We start from the raw sequence: 23,687 nt of genomic DNA, 5'->3' as shown, positions 1-23,687 counted from the left end.
GAGGCAGCGTGCTCCCTCCCCCTCCCTCCTCGCCGGCTTCTCTGCCCATGTATGGTCACTGTTCCACAGCCTTCTTGGTACTGAAGTGAGCAAGTCGGACCCTTATTAGGATCCAAGCTTAAAAGTTAAACAGCTCAGGGGCTAAGAATAAGAATCTCCTGTTTGTACAATCTGGTAGATCAACTGAACTGGGTTTGGGACAAAGTTATTCAGGGAGGAAGAGGTAGGAATAAGAATATTCTATATATTGATGTCCTAACAGAAAACCAGTGACTTGCCCTGTTTTAAATTCATCCTGTCATGAGTCCCAAGAAAGCATTTTTCTAACTCTCATGCTCCCATTCTGTGGGATTACCACAACGAGCATCAGGTAGGTCTTTTCGTTCTGTGTTCTTTTTATGCCCTGTGTATGTGGACAGAAGCAATTTCCATTGCATTCTTTGCTATTTATTCCAGGTTTACACTCAGTCCTGAGTTACCTTCTCTTTTCAAGTAATTTCTCTAAGAGAGAATAGAAAAAAAGCAGAACTAGGCAGATTATTCATTCTCTTTCCACGCCCTTGACAAAGTCAATTCTCCAGAAGGGTAAGCGTTATCATATGTCATGATAAAGCTTGCGAAGATACCTCACCCAGAGTGTTTGCCTTGTTCTAAGGGATAGTTGTAACTTTTTGAGAATTCTGGAAATTAAGCAGAATGAAACTTTTTTTTCTACAAAAAAAATACTTGAAACGTTAGAGATCTCCAGTCACTTATGAAATGCCTCCTTTATACCATTCACAAAGGTGAATGACAAGATCCAAGTGCTAAAGATAAGCAGTCTTGATGCAGAAACAGAAATGGAAATAGATACTTACATATCAATAAGTGCTGTAATAAAGCTTTTCAGTGGCTCTGGGAAGTCCAGGTGAAAGAGTAACTGTCCAGGGGCGACTCAAAAGGCCTTATGGAGAAACAGATGGTCAGTCGGGCTGAGTCTTAAAGGTAAAGTGTTCAGAGCAGAGCAGGTGAACACGAGGAAGGCCAGAGATTCCGGCAGGTGAAGATCTGAGGAGTCTCCCAGGCTCCCTGATTCTTCGGAAGTAAATGAGGGGGTGAATGTTGGTACTTTCATTAAGTCTTGCTTTCAACAGATGTTTATTGGGTACTTAGTAGGTGCTGGGGGTTATAACGGTAAACAAGTTCTCCTGAAGATCATGGCCTGGCAGGAAGACATTGAACAAAATGCTGTAACTGTATAACAGCACTGTGCAAAGTACCATGACGGAAAACTCAGGTGCGGAGAGTTTAACCGTGGGACCTTTTTGGACTGGGGTGGGATGGCGTGTCGGCGTGCAGGTGACAAGGAAGAAAACGTCATGAAAAACAAGACCTAGCACTTTGCGGAGGGAGAGAGAACAGATTTTCCTTGGGGAAAAAGCATGGATTTGAAAGAGGAGGTGAGAGTCAGTGAGACAGAGCCCCACTCACAGGAAAGGGAGTAGGTTGTGGGAGGACCAGAGAAGCAGACACATCCTTCAGGGTTTGTAGGAACTGTCACAAATTTGGGACTCTGTGGAAGATGGGAAGCCATTGAGTGGTTTAAGCAAAAGAATTAACATGATCAGATCTGTATTTTTAAAAATCACCGTGACTTGAAAAACAAACAAACAAACAAACAAGACACTGTGACTACCGTGTAGTGGTCAAAAAACTTTTTAAATCGTGAACCTCTATCAATAAAACATTTTAAACCTGCATGCTACTGCAGGTATGTTTGTTATAACATAATATTATGTATATTAGGTAAAATACAGAAAAATAGTCATTTTCAAGAATGAGATAAATAGAAGTCCTGAGATTTTCTTCCCATGCCCGTCAGCTGGTCCTGTGCCCTCTGTGGGTGCAGGCCCCATTTGGGAGGCTCGTGGTGTGGGGCGTGGAGGGAGAGCCGGCCTGGGAGAGGGGAGACGGGTAAGAAGTGGTGGGAGGCTTGGATTAGGGCAGGGCAGGGAGAGGCACAGAGTTGAAACATACTCTCCGGGTTGAATAGAGAAGACTTGATGACTGGTTGGATGGGATGAGGGTCGGGCGGGGGGCTGAGGAGGGAGGACAGTGTTAAGGGTAGAGCTGCCGGTTTCTGGTTTGAGTAACTTCAAAAACGATGCTGTCAACCTGCCCTTTCAATGCAGTTGAGTAAAAAAGTCTTAAATTTTGTAGTTAAAAAAAAAAAAAAAGGAAGGACTCTTACAGTCATTTTAGTAGGGCATGTGGGTTTTAATTGTTCATTTTTGTAAGAGGGATTAGCCCTAACGCCCAAGTTTTTTGTTCTCATCTTTTATCTAAGGATAGGAAGTTCCCATAGAAAGCCGAGGTTTCTAAGGCCCCACCTTTCTCTCTCTTGCTTGCTCTCTTGCTCCCTTTCTCTGAGACTGAGTTCCTTCTGGGTTGTAAAAATGCAGGATTACTTTTATTATTTGCAGTTTCGATGGTGACATATAATTAAATTATACATACATAAATTAGGACTCTTCTTTTCCCACTGATCCATTTTATAACACTTAGTACATTTTCAGAACGACTTGAGTCTGTTTCTCAGCATGGAGTACACTGAAAATAATGCTATTCACAGATTCCCACAAAAGTAAAACGTTGGAGGGGTTACAGCTACTCTAACACGCTGACGGCGGGCCTCCTTTGCTCCGCTTCAGAGAACTGGGTGGGAATCCCCTCACCAAGGACGCCCTTGGCTCAGCGCTCATCTGTAGGCAAATGTCAGCTGCAGCTACTATTAAAAAACCCTTTAAAAAACCATAACCACTCGTAGTGATTATGAGGATCCAAAAAGATAATGGATATAGAGCATTCTGTAAACTGTGAGTTCATACATGCGTGAACATTAATATCTTTAAAAGAAAATTATTTTTAAGCACTCCTGAAGTAGCAACTTTCAGGAGTAGAAATGGGATACATCAATGAATAAAATGTGAGAAGCTGTCATAGCCACAGACTATGCCATAATTAAAAGTGTGCTTGAATGATTTTGAGTTTGAAATGACATTTAGGATGGAAGCTGGATGATTCTGCTAGATACGTACTTGAGTGAAAATAGGTTTTCTGTCCCCTGTTAGATATTCGTAATTACTTTGCTTCACCTTCTTAGTTATAAACATTAGTGAACAAACCACAAATTTGGGCCCGTTCAGTGATCCAAAAGCATAGAAGGAATATTATTTATAAACTTAGAAATGCCTTGCTAGTTTTCTCCAGATAAGAGAATTTGACCTAATTTCAGAGAACAAGTTTTACTGTATATATACAACTTTATATAGGCTTGTCAACTACTTTGGAGAGAGAAGGGTTTTCTTTAATCATTTAGATATCTAAAAGTCGTGTGTGACTATCACATTCATTGTTTATGTTCAAAAACTGCTGAAAACGTGACCTGAAGTTATGGTTGGGGACTTTACCTTACTTTTCAGGTGTGGCCTTATGCTCACTGTTTTAGTGGCAGCCCTGGAAAGCAGAAATCCTGGCTTTTTTCCTCAGTAGTCCAAGCCCTAGGAAGGGTAGTGGATTCCAGGTTACAGTTTAGCTGTTGGTTTATAGGCAGAAGCGTGCGGGGAGGATTAGTGGGCACAGTCAAAATGTCTTGGCCAGAAACATGAAGGGAAGAATTTCCTGCTGTTAGAAAGAAATTCCTCTAGGCCGAGAGGAAGAGGAAAGAGAGAGAAAATTGGAGACCCTAAGGGTTGAAGGGACCTGTGCACTGCTTCTTAGCTGAACTGCTAAGGAGAAGGCAAGACCCTAGAGAGAAATGGCTATGACGTGTGTAGATGGGCAAGGATGCCCATGTCCCAAACATGGCACCGAAGCAGCCAAGAGCTGCTGGACCTGAGTAGGTGTCTTTGCAGCAGGTAACTTCTAAAACAGAGGACCAGATGCACCCATCCTTGATACTATGTAAGACCCCAGAGCTGTGGCACGATCTTGGGAAACCAGGAGGGGAGAGCCTCAAAAAGGGCTGTGGTTAAATCTCCCATCCTACAAGATGGAGACTAGAAATGGAAAATAACTTGATGTAGAAAATAAAATTCTATTTCTTGCAAAAATAAGTTTGTGGACCGAGATAACAACTACAAAGGGCAAACTTTTTTGTATCAGGTGCAGAAATACACTTCAGTTTAGTGTGTCTGGGCCATCGTACATTCTGGAACAGTAGGATGTGAACGAATGAAGGTTAACCTTGCCAGCACTCTAAAATGAAAAGACGTGGAAAGGGTTCTCAGTGCCAAGTCAGAGTCATTTAAACAGTCGACTGAGATGGGATTTAGAAGCTTGTATTGGACTGGAATTTTTGACAGGTAACAAAGGGCCTGCTGAGATTTTAGGCTTTAGAGGCAGCTTACCCAGTAATGCTCTATTTTATTTCTGTTTTTCCAGAAGACACCACGAGGCGAAATAGGGACGTTTAGCTCTAAGAAACAGTGGGCAGTGAAGCCTTCCCTGTGAAATCCCTCTTTGACTGCCAGGGAGTGCCAGAGACGTCCACACACACAGGGAAGCCCCTCTCCCTTCCCCCCAGATGTCTGTGGGTAGCTACCAAATGAGAGCATCCAGGGGCAGACCTGACTCCCCTACCGATGTCTTCAGTGTGAAAAAGTGCTGGGAATAGCCAACCGGGATTGCAAATATAGAAGGGTACTCTTGAAAGTAGAGAGTTGAGTTTGGTGTGGAAGCGGCCTGCCAACACCTTGGGGGAAACAGAACTCAAGATGTGAAGACAGAGAAAGCAGTAAGTAGCAGGGAGAGGAGACAAGCCCCATCTTAAGGTAAGAGGTGTCAGGGGAAAAATAAAAGGGAAATAATGACAGGGAAGGGAGAGGAGAAAGCATTGACATCACATGGGGATTTCTGATGGGAGAGGAAGTGAAAACTGCAGAAATAGAAAGAGGAACTTGAGGACCAAAGGGCTTTATTTCCTAGTTGCCCCCCCCCCCCACTTTCCTCCCCCAAGAAGCAACCATATTAAGGGGAGGAGATCCCGGAAATGTCCCTTTGCACCTTTGCCTCTGATTTTGTGATTGGAGATGCCAGCTCTTTAGTAGGCTATTGTCTAGGCTGGAATGGAATGAGGGATGTTCCCAGAGTGGAATGTGGCCTGTTTGCATTTGATAGAGGAATGAGGCTCCCATCCAACTTTGATGCTAATACTTAAAAGAAGAAGAAAAGAAATTACAAACTCACTTTTTATGTGGTGCTCATGTCGGGGGAAAGAGGGTGGGAAAGCAAGAGGAGAGCTGTGTCTTCCAAGATGTTATTTTGTCAAGCATTTAATCAACTTTTGCTCAAGGCTAATTGTAAAAATGCATTGTGCACTTCTACCTGCAGCAGGCAGTTTGCAAGCTGCAGGTGCGATTGAGAAAGTCGCTGTCAAGTTCCCAGTGGAGATTCAAAAAGTATTTACACACACAATGAAATTTATGAGTCTCACACCGTTTGGGGAACCAGAAATAGATTACAGACCACGTTAAAACACCTTTAAAAGAGCCAGCATGGAAAACTGTCACCAGATGAGGGCCTATACTTTTTAAAAAATGTTTTTAATTTTGGTAAAATATACATAGCATCAAATTTACCATTTTAACCATTTTTAAAGTGTCCAGTTCTGTGACATTAAGTACATTCACATTGTTATTCAACTATCACATCATCAATTTCCAGAACTTTCTTATCTTTCCAAACTGAGCCTCTGTACCTCTTAAATAATAACTCCCATCTACCCCTCTCCCAGCCCCTGGCAACCAACCACACCATTCTCTTCTCTGTGTCTATGAATTAACTATTCTAGGTACCTAATGTAAGTGGAGTCATACTGTGTCCCAGGTGATGGCAGATGGGAGGGCATGATCAGTCTCACCTTGCATTTTGAAATGACCGGCTGGCTCTGAAAATAATCTCCAAAACTCATTAGGCTCTAATTTCTGTTGTTAAACGCAGCACCTAGGCAGCACCAGGAATTATCAGTAAGCCACTGGCCCATCTAGTCATGCCCAGAGCAGAAGCCTAAGAAAACATGAGCATTTACTTACAGCCAATACACAGATATGGTTCCCATGGAAATAACTCAAAGAAACTACAAAAAAGGAAATGGGAGACATTACAGTTTTTAGGCCTTTTTAATTTCTTAAAACTTTTTTGATATATTTTCTTTTGAGGGAAGTCTTTATGTTTCTTACAAATCATCAAGAGTTGTTTTATTCAAAAAATATTTTCCAGATGATTGAGACTAGTAAAGACTTCTATTTTCAAGCAGGGCGGGAAAGTCAGTGTTTCTTTTACCCCTTCAGGATAGTTTCAGGAAAGTATGGAGTTCCCTGCAGTTTCTGTTTACAAGTGAGTTGCCCACTGGTTGTTCCATGAAGGAAGCTGGAAGGAAGATCTGACTTTGAGAAAAAAGGAAAGAGGATCTATCTGGGAGGAGAAATTAGAGAATGAAGAAGAAATGCATATTTCTAGACTCAGTTCTTAGGGACACATTTGCCTGATGTAGAGAAACATTGTCCCATCCAACCAACCTCACTGGCCTGCTGCTCCCAGCCCCGATCGAAATTCTGCATAGAGGCCAATCAAGCAGATGTGGTCATCTGTTATGTCCTATCGCTGCATCTGGATTCAGGTCAGAAGTCTAACTTCTAACAGTTTCTGTTTCTTTTAAGAGCCCTTTTCTTTTGCAGGAAAACTAAGAATATTACCAGAGTCTTATAAAAACAGGTGAATTAGTATATTTTAGATGCTGCGAAATGTGAATTTTCCTAAAAGGGACATTATTTAGCAATTGGAAACATGTTAGCTCTAGCTTTCTTTTATGGATTTGTGTGTGTGTGTGGGTGTGTGTGTGTGGTTAACATATAAATAACATAAAACTTACCATTTTGTCCATTTTTAGGTGTACAGTTCAGTAGCATTAAGTACATTTTATGGGTCATTTTTAAAACCTTTACCACTCTCAATACAGAGGCCCTATCTTACTTTTTGTATAAGTCACTGTGGATAGCGTTTGGAAACATTTAATTTCTCTTCATTTTAAATAACAAAACATTATGAGTAATTCTATCACCCCTTTTAAAAAATAAGAGATTCTAAAATGGAGTGGCTTGAAGGCTATGTCCTTTTTCTACTGGTCCATTGATCTGTGACCTCGTATGCAGTTAAGATCGCTATTAGGTTGATCTTAAACTTTCTCTCTCTCAAGCTAAGTGATTTCAGGTTTTTTTGGTCTATTAATAGAAACCTTTGCCCACACTTTAGACATGGTGGTTCTCACAGTGGTTCTTCTCTGAACCCCATCCAAAGTTATTTTTATCGCTTTAGTTTTGAAATCTAGTAGTAGTGTCTGTAAACTCAAAATAAAACAAAAGTCACCCAGGGTTTACCAGAATAAATTTCTGGATTAGAATCGCTAGTGTGAGAAGGAGATGCTGCTCTGGTACAGCTGTTGAGTTTCACCCTTTCTGTCCCTGTGATGTTCTTCTCACTCTCAGCCCCACTGTCCCTCTGCCACCTCAGGTCCAGCCTTATCTTAAAACTCCAATTCAGACTAAGAACATCATTTCATACCCTTGAAACAGTATGAGATTATTAAAATACATTTTCCAGAGCAGACGGTTTCCAATATCCCGAGCCAATGTCATATCTCCTGTCAAGTGGTTGATTTGCTTTATTGTTCTGAGCGTTGATCAGACTCTTAATGAGGGCTCACTGGAGGACAAGGCGCCTGGACAAGAACAAGGTTGGTGTCGAGACCCTTTGGGGGCTCACTGGTGCTTGTGCCTGTCCCAGCATGGTCCCGTAGGTGTGAGTCTATCAGATAAATGAATGAGGGATTGGGTAGGTTTTAGAGAGGTGACATTTTAGCTCCTAGTAAGCAGGCTAATCCAAAAGTGGAAGCAGGAGCAGGTGTGGTAAGTTAGAGCAAGAGTAACTTTTGACCTGAGGTGAGGATGTGGACCAAGTAGAAGAGATGAAGCCTGTATGGGTTTGAATTTGAACCATATCTTCCAGGCTGTGACAACCCCAAATGATTTACAGATGGCTTGTAAAGAAGGCATATTATAAGAATTCTAAACAAAAATTAAGTAAGAGGGGTGGACGGAGGGCAGAGGGCGGGAAGGAGGGAAAGAGAGAAAAAAAATGAAAGGAAAAGAAAGAAGAATGGAAGGGAAGGAAGGAAGGAAGGAAGGAATTCTGTCTGCTCTTACCTGCATTTCTGCATGCTTGTCACCCCCTGTGGGCACAATCCTAATTGCTCAGTGTCCTCCTAATGCCCCCAGCCAGCACTATGCATTGATACAGGCACACCCAGGACAAGTCTGTCTTCCTTCAAACTAAACTTTGTCCTATAGTAACCCTTTTAGCAATGCACTTTAAACTTCCAGTTCCTCAGCATTGCAAAACCCTTAGATTACCTGTCATATGCATAGTTAAGCCATAGTCATCAAGTACTTAGTAGTCAATAGTATTGCAAATTACTTGGTTAAAACACTGTATTCTAAATCAGAATGACTGATAGGCTTCATTTTCCCAGGGAACATTTATGTTTCAGAAGAGCATCTCATTAATCTAAGTGAATCTAATGGACGCATGAGTTGGGACCCTTCCGTGTCAATATTGGTCCACGTTCTTCTCACCGTCAAGCTGGAAATAGAGGAATCAGCAAGTTGATATTCCAGCTACATATTACTTATATCATCTACAGGAAGCCATTGTAGATTCTGTAGAGGGAAAAAGCATGATAAAAATGTTCTGGAAAGTTTACTAGAGAAGTGATGTTTATTCCAGAGTCATATGAGGACTCTAGGAGCTGATTTCCACCGCTGCTGTTCCTGGTGCTCACTGCCATTTAGATTGAGTCCAATGGAGGAACACAGGTAGGCTCCGAGCTCTGTATTCCTGAGGAGTGTCACCTGGTTCTGGAACATGTGCCAAGTACATACGATGTTCCAGGTGCTGGGGATACAAGGACCAGTAAGAACGTAAAAGGGATGATCAAATCTAGTTGAGAGAAATAGGTGAGAGGGTGACCAACTCTGCCTGGGGGCATATAGACAAGAAGGTCCCCAACTCTACCCGAGAGCCCTGGAGGAGGCTGCGTCAGGTAAGAAGGACTGGGCCTCATAGCACTTGTCATCTGGCGTAATAAAATGTAGTGATTTTCAGTCTGTTTCTCAGTTCACTCTAATGCTCTTTGAGGGCAAGTGTTGCCTGTTACAAATTTTAAGGTAGCTTCATGTACGAGTTGGCATGGAGAGATCATTGCTGTAATTACTTTCGAAAGAATTAATTGACATCTTTTTGTCTTGAAAAATAAGTAGAAATGCAAAGGAAAGACAAGGGTGAGTGTGTACAGCACAGCAAAAAACACACATTGGGAAATTCAGTGAGATTTTTAGGGAATGCAGTTAGTTAATTCCTGGAACTTTGGGTGACTTGGGGTGAGGGGTAGTAAGAAAGGAATGCCGAAAGTGTGGCCAAGAATCAGTGTAGAGGGTCTTGTAGGCTCTGCAGACAATATGAATGTAGGCACTAGGAACCCTTCAAAGTTTTAAAGTAGGGAAATGATTTGATCAAACCTGTGTTTTAGAGAGATCACTGGTAACAACATAGAGAAGAACTGGAATAAAGGGAGATTAGAAGTAACAATCATCAGTCCTTTTGTGAGTGGGAAGTGGAGGGACATTTGGGAGAAAATTCAGAGTCTCACTATTAGTATTTAGAGAATAGAAAGAGTTGAAGATGACGTCAGGTTTCTTGTTCGGCTTGAGTATTGTGCAAGAAACCAAATTAGGAAATACAAGAAGAGACCCGGAGGAAGGAGAGATTATTAATTCAATTTTGAATATTTGGAGTTTAAGGAGCCTACACATTTCCAGGGGGAGCCCCATGTATATGGTAAGTACTGTGAAGCCTGGAAAAGAAATAGGGGCCAGAGGGATAGTTTGGGGTGTGGGCGTCGGAGTCATTTGATTGAATGAGAAACCCAGTTCACATGGAAAGAAGAGAAACAACAAGAAACGAGAAACAACAAATTGAGATTCCTTTCCCCATTTGTAAGAGTTTAATGACTTTTCCTCTATTATAAAACTATCTGGAAACGAACACTATAAGAAGAGGTGAGCTGGCACTTCCAGGTTCAGGAGTGCCTGGGAGTTGACTGCTATGCAGCTTTAGGTCCTGCAGTCACTTTCACGGAGCCAGCTCATCCAGGAGTTTGCCAGCAGCGCCTGAAGTGTCTGCACATGAAACCCCAGGGGCCGGAGCCAGCCCAGCACAGAGGGGAAGAGCTTGAGTCAGAGCATCCGAACAATGGAGCTTTCAGAATCTCTTTTATTGTTAACTGTCTTGAAATGTCTGAAGATTTTATAACGATGAGCAGTCTAAGCAGTTTCTGGTGGTGACCAAAGGAGGGGTGAATGACGTTAGGGCTTAAAGGCTCGAGAGAGGCCTAGAACACGACAGCAGTAATTCAGGTTGGGGTGTCATTTTTGCGTGAATTTTCGGTGAAAAAGATGAGTGAAAGAATTAGAAGTTGAAGAATGTGCAGAGAACAGACTGGTGGTCGACAGGTGAGGCGTGGGCAGTGGGCGAAATGGGTGATGATGGTCAGAAACTACAAACTTCCAGTTGCAAGGGGCATATGTCCTGGGGGCGTAACGCACAGTATGGTGTAAAGTTAATAATACGGTACCGTATATTTGAAAGTTGCTAAGAGAGTGGATCTTAAAAGTTCATATCACAAGAAAAAAATCTGTAACTGTGTGGCAATGGATGTTAACTAGACTTAGTGCAGTGATCATTTCACAATATATACACATATCAAATCATGTCGTACACCTGAAATTGATATAGTTATATGTCAATTATATCTCAATAAAACTGGAGAAAGAAAAAGTTGAAGAATATAAGAACTTCAGGAAAAATAGTAATTCAGGGAACCAACTCAACAGTGGTCCCATGAATAATAGCCGTTGATTAAAATAAATCATTATAGATAGCACTTGAAAGACAGTCGCAGAAGTATTTTGTTGGGCATAGGCTTTTCGGAGGATATAAAAGTTGAACTAACCCTTTAGTTTTGGACAGAGAGAGAAGGGAAGAGGTGGATTATTATAGGCAGGGAGAATGATGTGAGCACAAAAGAACACAGGGCCAATAAGGAAAAGAGTAATAGGATATGAAACCTAAGAAAGATCTCCAGGTTGCAACGCCAACCCAACTCCTCCATTTGCTGCTAAAAGACTGAAAAGTGTAAGTCATTTAGCTGACTGACCATGAGCTGGTGCTGGAAGCCAGGCCTCTCAAAGGCTAGTGGAATAATGCCCTCATTATCCTAGACCAGCTTGAAAATAATTTGGGGTAATCATGCAGCTGGCTAGATTTTATTTATTGGTTAGCACTAGCTAATACATTTGGGGAAAACCAGGCCATACACTAGCATTCTCCTATGTGTAATGATATTTAATTTGAAAATATGCAGAACCCTCTTCTATAAAATTTGAGTACTTGGCTTTGGCAGTTCACCTCTGGCATTCACCCATTTGTCACAAAATATTAACTCCCTTTTGCTATGTGTGTATACGTGGCCATTTATTAGGATCTAATGAGGAAATGCTAGACCAGAGAATAGTGGGATGGGCTAACGCTCGGAGTGAGGAGACAATAGTGACCTTGTCAGGTGAAGTTACTGCAACGAAATAGTGTCACCATAGTAACCAAGTTGGGGCTCTTTAGGCACTTTGGGGCTGGGGACTTCTAAGGAGATTTAACCAATCCCCCTGCTTATCCACATGAAGGTCCCAATGCCAGGTTGCTAGTGACACCCTTCTTCCCGCTGTCACTCTTCAGTCCTTAATAGTCACACAAATAAACGCAAGCTTGCTAATCTACACACTTCGAATAAAGAATAACTCAATAGTAACTCAGGTCGTCAACATGAGATAGCACAGAACTGAAAATGTGTGTTTATTTCTTACCTTGCCATCTGTGCTAGTTCATTTCTAAAGTAATTGCAGAGATTTTGCGACTGTTTATATAGCATTTGAAATCCTAGACTTCTACTCCCATGAGACTATCATAGTCAGACTGTTTATGTCTCCCATCAGTTGAATGAGAGTCACTTTATTGTCTTAAACGTGAGTTCCCCTCTGTCTTACCCTATTTCCTGTTAACCAACCTTCACCAAGAGATTGGAAGTGACATTAACAATGAAGGGGACTGGGGATCTTCAAGATAAGTCTATTGTCACTAAGGTATAGAGATTTTGTAGTCTGTTCTATGTTTTCAGGACACAGCATATTCTAAAAGACAAAAATTTTTAGCAGATATATTCATGCTTATACCAAATTAAAGGAGGAAGTATGGCATATTTCTATTTTACAACCATAGTCCCAGGCCTCAGATACTTGGAATGTAGCCTGTGCCCTGTTGGCAGGGAGTTGGAGTCAGTTTACAGCGTGTGATATGATAACACATGTTCTGGATCAGTGGCAGGGGAATGTTTGGAGCTGTAATTCTGTCTGTCTCTCCATTAGCAGGAAGCCTTGCTAAACTCACAGCTGAAGTGCCTAAAAAGAACCGGGCTCCGTGTGTGTGTGTGTGTGTGTGTGTGTGTGTGTGTGTGTGTGTGTGTGTGTGTGTGTGTGTGTTTATAAAAGCAACACAAAACCCAGCCTCATGGATAAATGCTAAATGAAGGCCAAAAGTGAAATGGTATTTTCATCACATGAGTAAACTGGTATCTAGTCGAGATGATTACCTTTCTCAGAAGTGCCGCTATCTGCCTTCGTCCTTCTGGGCCTAATGATGCAGGTGATGTTTAACAACAGTAGAGTAAACCCTAGACCCAGTGGTTAGGAGAAGAAAATTCAGTGGAAGGAATTCATGTTAATAAGGCACGAGGGGAGGTATACAAGACTCATACAACGGGAGTCGAAACCTGATACCTCTGAGGTGTGAGGTAGAAGCTGAGTCTTGGCCCTGGTGAGCCAAGCGTTAAGGAAACATGTAAGTACGTGTAAGTGCAAAGCATGTAGTTCAGCAGCCTTGTGAAGCCAAATACTAAGCTCGGGCAGGAAAGATCAAATGTTCTTTGAAAAGATGTAAGTTATTTGCTCATCGAGCTCAGCAGAGAGAATGGTTTATGATGTCGCCCTACTTTCATATTTCTCTTAAAGTCTGTAGTGTTCTGTACCTTTCTTTGCCTTACCACTTTTGTTCTCCTTCAGAAATATGGCACTTCTCCTGGGATTATCATGAATGAATGAGTGAATGAATGAATGAATGAATGAGTGGTCATGTGATTTAAAATATTCCTGGTCAATTCAGTGTTTTTGGACTGTCTCACTAATTCACAACATGATCAGTTTAATTATGGCTGGCTTATAGATCACCAAAAATCTACTGAAAAGAGCCAACATGGTTAAATGGTCAAGATAAAATCATAGCTTCAAATAGAAAAAAGCTTATGATTTTACCATTACTCATTCAGAATTAGAACTATAAGAATTTATAAAACCATTTATTGATTTAGGTTATATATAGTTAAAGAACACGCCGGCTAACTTTGCAGTCTTTTTTTTTTTAGAATGAAGCCCTAGTCTCCAGAGAAAGTATTTATAAAGCATTTCTCAATTGGCAGAGTGCTTTTACACATATTTCATCTAATCCTCTTGACCTCCTACCTTTTTGTTCTGAGCTGCCATCTGGGCTTCTTCACAGGTGAACTGAAGTATTTGGTCTTAATTGAGCAACATTTTCTTAAGGTCCTGTCTTCATTACATCAACTTCCTGTGACAACCGGAAAGACAGTCTTAGCCATTTCCTGCTCGGAGCCCTGCTCCTTTTGAGCCGCTGGCCTGTGTACTTAGCTTCCTGCTTCAGAGATATCTTTATCTCTCACAAAGAGCAGTCAGTGAGAAGTCCAGTCATTGATGCCGTTTCCCATTTAGGGAACTAACTTTGCCCCTCGTCCCCCTTCTCTTTGATGGCCCACTCTACAGTCGTCAAGTTAGTGTCCTATTAAACCATGTACAAGTTTTTTTCCTTGCAATTGAAAATTTAAGATCATTTGATAGAAAAATGTGTCCTATTGTTTATGACTATGGCTTCCCAAGCTTTTTGGGTCTTGGTTCAACACACCTCATTCATGTTGATCCTGCAACTCATACTCTTTCCCAGAGGAGCTACATCTACCTTCATCCTTCATGACCCCACATTCTGCCCAAAGGAAACAGTGTCCTCCACACTTTCCCAGTTTTATTGCCAAGAAATCCCTTCTGCTCTAACCTCAGCATGTGTACTTTTTTTCTTTACAATATTTTAAAATCCATATATATTGTCATGTCATTGGACAGTATAGTTTTTCAACTGAATCTATCGGAGTTGTCTTTGCCACTGCCGCGTAGTGGATTTATTTAGGGTGTTTCCAGTTTAGAACTATTACAAATAACATTGCCATAAATATCTTGTGAAATATCTTTTAATTGAAATGATTTTCTCAAAATAAATTTCCAAGAATATTAATTAATGTGTTACTGGTTCGGGTCATTCTCGTGGCTCTTATTCTGTGTTCAGATTGCCTTGAAGAAAAAGTGCTCACTCGACCTGTCCATGGCACTGCGAAAGATCTTTGGATCTTTCCCAGCACTAGTTTTTATAATCATTTGCTTTTTTTTTGGTCGTTGCTGTTAATTTAATTGCTATAAAATGATACTGCAGTTATTCTGACATGCACTTACGAGTGAGGCTGACCTAGTAATATGAAATTTCAGGACTCAGGTAATCGTTAGCACACAGCAAAAATAATTTCCAAGGGGAACGGGATGGCTAATTTCTTCAAATCCGTTGGGCTGACTCAGAAGAATTTGCCTACTCATGGGTGAGGGGCAACTCTTAATTGCTATTCAGCAAAATTACTGCCACTACTCTAGTCTAGATACTTCTTTCCTCACACTCTGGTGATTGCCAAAGTCTCTAATTTACCAGCCTTCAACTCTCCAAGTCATTTACTGTTTAATGTGCTCTCAGAGGAAATAGGGCCCTGAGGAGGCAGACAGGGCACACAGCCAGTTAGAGCTGGTACCCAGGTCTCCTGACTACTAGACAGTGCTCTTTCTCCTACGTCTGGCACCTCTCAGTACTTTCCGGGAATCCAGGTGTCTCGGAAGAGCTGCACGGGATGTTAGAGGCTTCCCTCACAGCTCCCTGGCTGCAGTAGCAGCGGCTTCTGTGGAGGGTCACGCACCCGCTGTCTGTGATTCTGCCCCTTTGCCTCCTGCCGGCCAGAGTCCTCGGGCCTCAGAGCCCTGCCCCGGTTTGGGATGTTCCTGCTGTTACCCCCGTGCAGTTGTTGGCAGCTGCCTCGCCTCAGGTTGTGTTCCATGCGTCCTGTTTGCCTCCTGGCTGGTTTCTCTTCCTGGGTAATAGGACCTACTGTCCTGTGTGGTTGCCACGGCCAGGGGACCAGGACAGTTGTGAGGTGCATGGAACTAATTTACTGTGCTGGTGGAGGTCCTCTCTGATCACGTGTCTGCAGCTTCCTTCCTGAGGGAGGTGTAGAGAAGGTCTAGGTTTAGCCTGATATAGAGTCAGATGTCACAGTTTGTGTACACACACACACACACACACACACACACACACACACTCACTCTCTGAATGCAGTCTGTTGCAGCACAATGTGTCACCAGCCCACAAGTGCACACTCGAGTCAGACTGCCCAGGGTTGAATGCTGGTTCCACCACTTAGCTCTGTGACTTTGGGAAGTTACTTAGCCTCTGCCTATGTAAGTGTTTGCTCTTCTTATTAGTATTTCTTGAAAAAGGAGGAGATTATAGGGGGAGACACAGATCAGATCTCACCCGAGATGGTGGTCAACTTTGTTTTGCAGTTGGAGGAAAAGTAAGGAAGCCCTGTCTTGGCTCGGGAGCCTGAAATTTGAATATGTGTCTGAAGAGAAGAACTGAATTGGAAGCGTTTTCACTAGACAAGGCATGAGTCTCACACTGGCCTGGCATGAAGTTGATTCGGTGGAGGCATTTATGGGCCCTGCCCTGCGCTTCTCTCCTGCAGTATAAACTCGGGGTTTGCCTTCTTCTGGCTCTCACTTTGTATTTCTTAATCTAGGAAACAACAATAACAACACAGCATCATATAGCATTTCCTATGTGCCAGGCGCTCTTCTACAGGCCTACATATACAAATTTTTCTGTCACAACTTGTGAAGTAGACTCTTATTATCTCTATTATCTCCATTTTGTAGGTGAGAAACTAAGGCACAGAGTGGTTAAGTAACTTGCCCAAGACCCCACAGATAGAACACTAGATTCTACCAACTGCACACTTCGCCAGGTGGCCCGAGACTGTCAGTCCAGGTCTGCACCTGAAGAAAGAACGCATCTCCCCTTATCTCTTCTTCTCCATGACATCTGGCTCCCTGCTGCTGACCTGGCAGTTTTTTACTTGAACTTTAAGTGCCAGACTTAACATGATTGTAATCTGAAAGCACACCGATTCTAGAAGCTGTGAGGTTGCTTTACTCAGTAGATTTTGAAGTAGTAAGAAATAATAAAAAAGTTCAGGCTTTCTGCTCTCAAGCTATCAGGTCTGGACAGAAAATCTTTCAATGTTAGACATGGAAAAGACCTTAGAGGTCATATCATTTTATGACTTTATTTTATAGACAAGAAAAAAAGGCTCAGAGAGGTGAAGTGCCTTGTTCAAGGTTGTGAAACGTTTTCCAAAATTGCAGGTAGACTGTTTAGATGGTTAGGTCAGATAAGTGTTGTTGAAATACTACTATTAGGATCCTATCTAGTAATGGAAGTTGATATAAGATGTTAGTCTGGGGAGCTCCTACAACAACATGGGTTCATGTGACTTAATTCATATGTCAAAGTTACCTAGACAGATCCATTTCCACTACAGGGAATGCCATTATTTCTGGAACCGTGACACATTCAGTAACTAAAAGTTGGTTATGCAGTACTGACATCCTCTTAAAAACAAGTTGTTAGTTTTATTTGTGCCACGGTGGCCTTTATTCAGTGTTTCCAATTTTGGTGTGCTTTGCATACATTTCTGATGGTCACTGTTACAACAGTGGCCAGCGTTCCCCTTCCGTTCACAGGGGGGAAGCGGGGGGCACAGAAGAGGTAGAAAAGCGGTATTTCTCAGCTGGTCAGGAGCCTGTCCAGAGACAGACTGCCGGGGTTTCAATTCCAGCTCTGTGCCTTACTGGGTTATCACCTGGGCAATCGTACCTTACCTATCTGTGCCTCAATTTCTCCATCTATAAAATAGGGGTAATGATAGTACCTACACCCTCTGGGGCTGCTGGAAGGATTAAGTGACTTAACAAACACATAGCACTTGGGATAGGGCTTGGCATGTTATAGCACTAGATGAGGTTTATCTTCCATTTCTAGAAGCAGAATTACACTACAATCACTTCAGACTGTTATATGGAGCTGAAAAAGTACTTAGTACTTCTGCTTTGCAGACTGAGACGAGACCTTTATAACTTGATAGTTTTATAGCTTGAGTGGGACTTTAAAAAAAAAAAACAGTTTTTCTAAGGTCATCTACCAAGAAATTGACTTAATTTATTGAACTGCAATTCTTGCCAACCCTCTGAAGTCTACTTCTTTATCTTTTGCAACAACAAGGAAGAAAGAAAGTCATCAAGGAAGAGAAAAATTTTACTCCTTGGTCTGCATTTTGAATTCCCAAGTAGAAAATTTTAGTAATAAGTACAAACAAGTTAATGCAGTCACTATCTTAGAGGTTTCCACAAATAATTTTCCAGATAGACTATAAGCTAGTATGTATAGAAGTCAGTAAAGGGACAAGGCCTGTATGTCCAAAGGTATGGAGACTCAAAAGAGAAATGATAAATTTTACTAGGTTTCCTATTGACCTTAACTTATCACCTGGTCGGGGTGTATAGGACAGGTATGTTTTGTAGGTCTACGTAGCAATAGCAGCTTCTTAATGACTATAGCTTGAGCCTTTATAGATTTTTTTCTAACCTTCCTACAGATGTCCTAAATAAGGAGAATTAAAACATGAAAAAAAATAGAAGTTTCCAAGTGAGTTCTTGCTTCTTCATCTTCAGAGACAGTACTGGAATTAGAGTCCAATTTTAATTCTGGATTAACAATTTATCCCTCTCTGTTTCTAACACGTGAAATAAGGATGATCAGACTAATCCTGTTGTACTTTTATGTGAGATGCATGTAAAGTGAGTGCCAGTGATTATTCTCTCTTCTCTTTAGAAATATGAAATAATATTTTGATTAGAAAAAGTGCCCCCGCTGAGAAGACACCACATCATGGGCATGTGGTTTGGCTGTCGGTCCGTGTGGGATCAACAGAAGGCTCTTCTCACCCCAGGCATCCTTGAGCCAAGGCCTGGCTTGGCGAATCAGTCCCAACTCCTTGGGAGCCCCATGCACAACCATACATGGCAGTCCGATGTAAATGACGTAAAGGAGCCAGATGTGTGACCACCAGGGCAAAGAGCTTTCCAGATAGAGAAAACAGCAAGTAGAAAGGCCCCAAGACGGGAGTCAAGCCTGGTGGGCCTGGGGAACGTGAAGGCCCCCGCATTGAAGAACAGGTATCAAGAAGACTGGCAGAAGGTGAGGACAAAAACGGGGGGCAGGACCAGATCTCACAGTTCCATGCAGGACAGGGTAGGAGACTGGATTTTATTCTAATTGTATAGGAAACCACTGGAAGGTTTTATACATAGTCCGAATTCTATTTTTAAGAGGTCACTTTGGCCATTGTACAACCAAGATGTAAGGGGTGAGAGTAGAAGCAGACGGTCCAGGAGAAGGCAATTAATTGTAGGAGGCTTTGTGAGGGGTGAGGTGCTTCCGTCAGGGTTGCGATCGAGAAAGGAGAGGTATGAGAAATAGTCTGGAGGTGGGCACCATAGAACTTCTTGATAGATTTACAGGATGTAAGGAGAAGAAGAATGAAATACGACTCCTTGGCTTTTGGCTTGAGCGACTGGGTAGATGGAACTGCCATGGACTGGAAGTTAGGAAGACTAGGGATGTGCAGGTTTGGGTAGGTGGAATCAAGAGGTTTTGGACATGTTAGGTTTGAGACTCTTTTTAGACATTCAAGTGGAGATGGCAGGTAGACAGTTGGATATATGAGTATGGGACTTCAAGTCAATGCTAAAATTATAATTTGGGACTTGTCAGCTTATGGATATTATTTAAAGCTATAGGGCTGGATGAGTTCATCCAGAGAGAGAAACTATAGACTAGCCAGAACCAAGCCCTGGGGTATTCTTAATTTTAGAGATTGGGCATAGGAGGAAGAGGCTGCAAAGCAAATTGAGAAGGTAGGAGGAAAATCTCACAGATGGTACCCAGAGCTGCATGTCGCACATGCCAAGAGTGCCATTACACAGACTTAAGATGATGGCCCTGGTGATACCACCATCCTTTGGAGAATAATTTGCTAAGTAATAAACACTATTTCTCTGCAGCTATCTAATTAGTATTTACTTTTGTTGCTTTTATCTATTTTGCTAATTTGATATAAAATGATGCACGATTGTTGTTTTAATTAACACTTATAAAATGAACCAAGTACTAGTTTGCTGTTTTCCTCTTGTCGTATGAGCATTCTGTTAATATCTTTGAGGCTAGTTATTGTTAATGATGATTGTTTAGTTTCATTTTTGTTTTGGTTGACATTTCTCTCACTTGGGATCGTTGTTGGCTAGAAGTAACAGAAAACTTTACTGCAGTAAGAAGGGGTTACTTTTGCTTACAGAACAAGATATCTAAGGCAGACATCCGTAATCCCTTAATTCCATCAAGGATCCGGACTTATTCTGCCTTTCTAATTAATCTGCCACCCTCAATTATTTCCTCAGGCTTACATAGTGGCTGCAAACCTCTAGGCAACACATCTTTATTCCAGCAGGAAGAAGGATGCAGAGCAGAAGACTGCCCTAGCTGACTCTATTCGTTTTCATCAGGAAAACAATAGCTTTCTTTGAAGTCATGACAGTAGAAGTCTGCTTATATCTAATTAACTGGAGCTAGGCTAAATAGCAATGCCAAGTTGCAAAAGAAACTGGGAAAGTGACTACTGTTTTTTCATTCACTTATTCATTTAATCATATTTAAACATTTAATAGGACTCGAGGCATCTTGTATAAATCACATTCTAGCCTCCCTTTAAAAAAATTCTTTAATTTTAATTTTTAAGTTTAATTTTTTTGTCTAATTCTTTAAAAAACTTATTTAATTAAAAATTTTAACACACGACTTAATTTTAATTTATATACAGTAATATTTACCCTTTTTCACTATACAGTTTTATGCATTTCGAAACATAAAGATGACTGTTTTTAACTATGAACACCAGTACTCCTCCAAATTGCATGATATTCCCAGATGGAAAAGGACAATTGTTTAATACAACAGAATAGTTTAAGAAAGGAAAGAACTCTATCCAATGCACCGAAGCTTCCTGAGATGAAATGGAATAAAGTTAGATAAGAAGGGTCCCCTGAGTCAGGGGGCAGTCTGCATCTCAGGAGTATCTGACCCTAATCATTAGGCTTCTACTCTGCTCAGGACCTATTCCCTCCCAGCATTTCCGCCCAGGCAAGGGTGAGGCAATGATGGTGGTGGTGGTGTGATAAAACACTAGGTTTTGTTGTCAGATTGGGGTGAGGCCCAAAACGGATGGATAGATAAGCCAGCAAACAGCTGTTACAGGTACATTTGCATTAATCATTCCCATAAATGATGTGATAATGAATGATAATAGCTAATTCAAGTAATTGAAAATCAGTATCAAATTTATCATATTAATGAAAGGTCTGGCGTGCCCCTACATTGGCAATATATGATAATATCATTACTAGCATTTATTGAACATCTATACCAGATGCTTACTGTACATTATTTCACTTAATCTTCACAACCACCTTATGTCCCGGTGTGTTGAATCTTCTCTAGATTAGAGGTAGGTGATTTGGCCATGATATTCCACTATCAATTTTATGCAGGACTTATAGACTTGCTTGCTGTTCATCTATACTCATTAAGAAAAAAAGAACAAGGGTAAAGTAAGTCAAAGGCATGGTCAACATCAATATACAAGTGTAGATTCAGTCAATTTCAGGTTTTTAAAAAACATTTTAACTTACATGGATCTAATTTAAAATTGATATACTCCAGTGAATTATCTTCTTAGTGCCTCTTTCATACTTTACTCTTGTGTATATAATTTGCACATAAGTTTATTCATGTTTACACTAAATATTTTTCAGTTAACGTTATTTCATATATACTTTTCCATAACTCTGCCACTATAACTTGGGTATTTCTCATCTTTTCTAGGCTTCAGTTTCTTCTGTAAAATGAAGCAGTTCATTTAATAGCTAAAATTTATCCAGCTTTAATATTCCACAACAACAGAATATCTACTTTCTACAGGGGAATGATGGAAATAGAGCACAAATGACACTGGAGTCTTCTTTGGAACAGAACTTTACTTCAAAACATAGATGCTACTTAATGGGCCATAACTTTCCTGTTGTTCATGAGTCAGCATGAAAAATACCTCCAGAGAAGGCTAAGTAGGTCAGATTTATCTAAGAAGACAGCTGTGTAATCCTGTATCCCTCTCCAACCCCCTGGCACCGCAGATACAGGTTTCTGGCTTTTTCAACAACAGTCTCATAGCATCACTCACTTTGTAAAGTCCTCAAGACCACACTTTGAAAAATCAAGCTGGCCTTTAAAAGGCTTCAGTATGAGGACAAAATAGAGCCGTAGTTACATATGGTCCACAGCTATTTTCTCTATCTCTTAAGTCATTTCCATTGATTCTGTGATACTGGTTAGTATGGGGAAAAAAGTAAAGTTATTTAAAAAATAGTGAAAAAGTTTTGTACTTTGACTTTTTCTTCAATCTGTTTAATAAATCCTGTCAGGGCCATCAGTTTCTGCTTGCTTTCCTATCTAAGTAGTATGGTCATAAGAGGACTTAAAAATGCATATTGTAAATAACTAGGCCAAATGAGAGAACTTTCACTTAAAAAAAAGAAAACTTTGACGGTGCAGTAACTGCCTACATGAGCCGTGCAAGTATTCTTATCATGAGACCCCCTTAACACTGGGACAACCTTCAGAGCTCAAGGGGCAAATAGAAACCTGGAGAAATGACATGAAGAGAAAAAAGGGACACATTAGGATGGGACTGGAGATTCTTACTAAGGAAATAAACAGGGTAGCAGGGAACAGAAAAAAGGCAAGGAACAAGAGAGAATACTGGAGTTAATGCAAACTGAGGTTTTTTTTTTTTTTCACATCGAAGACTTCTATTTTTGCTAATCTTCTTAAATATTAAGTTCTGGCAAAGCAATTAGGCTATTTAAGCTTATTTAGAGTTTTGTCCAGACGCAGCGTGAGGCTGGGCTCACAGTACTGTATTATATCCTTAGGAGAGAGAGGATTCGTAATTGATTTAGTCCTTCTCCGGCATCTGTCCTGCTATTCGACCACCGCTTTTCCATTGTCTAGACTGTAAGGCACCAGAAGCAATTAAGCAGAGGATCAATGTAAGCAGACAGGTGTGCCCCGGTCACTTCCCCTCTTTACTCCTCATATTCCCTGAATTTCATATAAGCTACTCTGGAAGCAGCAAATTAAGGGGGAAAAAATGTGAATATTGTCAATACTTCCAGGTGATGCACATCGATTCCTGAATAAATGCTTGTTCCTGATATCGCTGGCAAAGACGTGATATTAAAAGACATCTCAGATCTTAGATGTACTTCTTGGTTCAAGACATCAAAAAGTGGGGCTAGAAAATATATTTCTAATATTGCTTATATTATCCTGTTATGTTAGAAACAGGCAACTAACCCACGTCCTCCACCCCCACCATGTTTCAGAAGAGGCTGGCTAAATTTTGCAACTTGAATCGAAGGGGAGTATTTGCAGGATCTTTGAAGCTATAAATCGCCTAGGAAGAGGCTTCCCCACCTGTCACAACCTGGACCGTCTCCACAGAGGGCGTCGGGCGCACCACCGCCACGCGGCGCTGAGGTCAGCCTCTCGGGGCTTGGGAGAGCTCTTTTTATTCTAAATTACAGACTATGCAGCCACCGGATATCCTCGCTGCAGCACTGGCAGTAGCCATGTGGCTGCACTCGCGTTTCCTGACAACCACTGTATTATTTCCACTAATATCCTGTCTCGGGCCTCTCGCTGGGCGACTCCTCACTCCCATCACCCATCGCCGCTCCCCTGCCCGTGGGTAATAACCCGACCGAGGCCCGTGCGCCCAAACAAAGTGGACCTCTCCCGAAAGTTGTCGAAATCGCACTTGGCGACAGTGGCCTGATAGTCTCTCCCGACAGTCTAAGTCACGGCCGCAGAAAGTGCCTGGGCCCCGCAGATTTGGGCAAAAAGCTGCGGGCGCTGCGGGGCGTGCCCGCAGCCATGCGCTCCACGCAGGGGTGGGGCGCCCGCGGCTGCGGCGTTCGCATTGTCCACGTTCCCCGCACCCCGCCGCGTTCCGTCCCCCCCTATCTGTGGCGCACACGCGCGCAGGGCGAGCGGCGCGCCCGGGGCTAGAGCTACAGCAGCTGCGGCGGCGGCGGCGG

General features: G+C 41.8%; 1 protein-coding gene across 1 annotated transcript in view; it reads left to right on the top strand.

Moving 5' to 3' along the window:
- Positions 1–22,018, top strand: part of MND1 (meiotic nuclear divisions 1) — an 81,487-nt gene extending 59,469 nt beyond the window's left edge. The window contains exons 10-12 of the transcript XR_895824.2: positions 1,156–1,276; positions 18,310–18,675; positions 21,415–22,018. The gene's annotated coding sequence lies outside the window, so the exon portion shown is untranslated. The remainder of the gene's footprint in view (positions 1–1,155; positions 1,277–18,309; positions 18,676–21,414) is intronic.
- The last annotated feature ends 1,669 nt before the right edge of the window (positions 22,019–23,687 follow it).

This window comes from Pteropus vampyrus, unplaced genomic scaffold (assembly GCF_000151845.1).
Source record: "Pteropus vampyrus isolate Shadow unplaced genomic scaffold, Pvam_2.0 Scaffold47, whole genome shotgun sequence".
Taxonomy (NCBI): Eukaryota; Metazoa; Chordata; class Mammalia; order Chiroptera; family Pteropodidae; genus Pteropus; species Pteropus vampyrus.
Note: the sequence above shows the minus strand (reverse complement) of the source record. Positions and strands in the feature narration are given on the sequence as shown.